Source organism: Penaeus monodon, chromosome 31 (genome assembly GCF_015228065.2).
Source record: "Penaeus monodon isolate SGIC_2016 chromosome 31, NSTDA_Pmon_1, whole genome shotgun sequence".
NCBI classification, from domain to species: Eukaryota; Metazoa; Arthropoda; class Malacostraca; order Decapoda; family Penaeidae; genus Penaeus; species Penaeus monodon.
In genome coordinates this window covers 11495285-11495504 of record NC_051416.1, presented here as the reverse complement: position 1 = coordinate 11495504, position 220 = coordinate 11495285, and the positions used below count along the sequence as shown (strand labels likewise).

The 220-nt window shown below is 54.1% G+C and overlaps 1 protein-coding gene across 1 annotated transcript in view; it reads right to left on the bottom strand.

Annotated features, from left to right (window-relative positions):
* LOC119593033 (tyrosine-protein phosphatase non-receptor type 4-like) overlaps positions 1-220 on the bottom strand; it is a gene marked incomplete at its 5' end in the record, with an annotated part of 330438 nt that overhangs the window by 195809 nt on the left and 134409 nt on the right.

The following is a 220-nucleotide window of genomic DNA, read 5'->3' as shown; positions in this document are numbered from 1 at the left end:
TTTAAAACCATCAAAACCCCTTTTATCCTTCCCCTCCCCCCCCGCAATCTTCCCCCCTCATCTCCCTCCCTTCCTCCCCGCCCGCACCCTACAATCCCCCCCCAAAAATTCCCTCCCCTCCCCATCCCTCCGTATGAATGAGCAAAAACAAATGGCACATATGCCAGCCTCTAAAGCCCCCCACTCTTCGATCGTCTGAAAACGCTAAACCATATTCGCC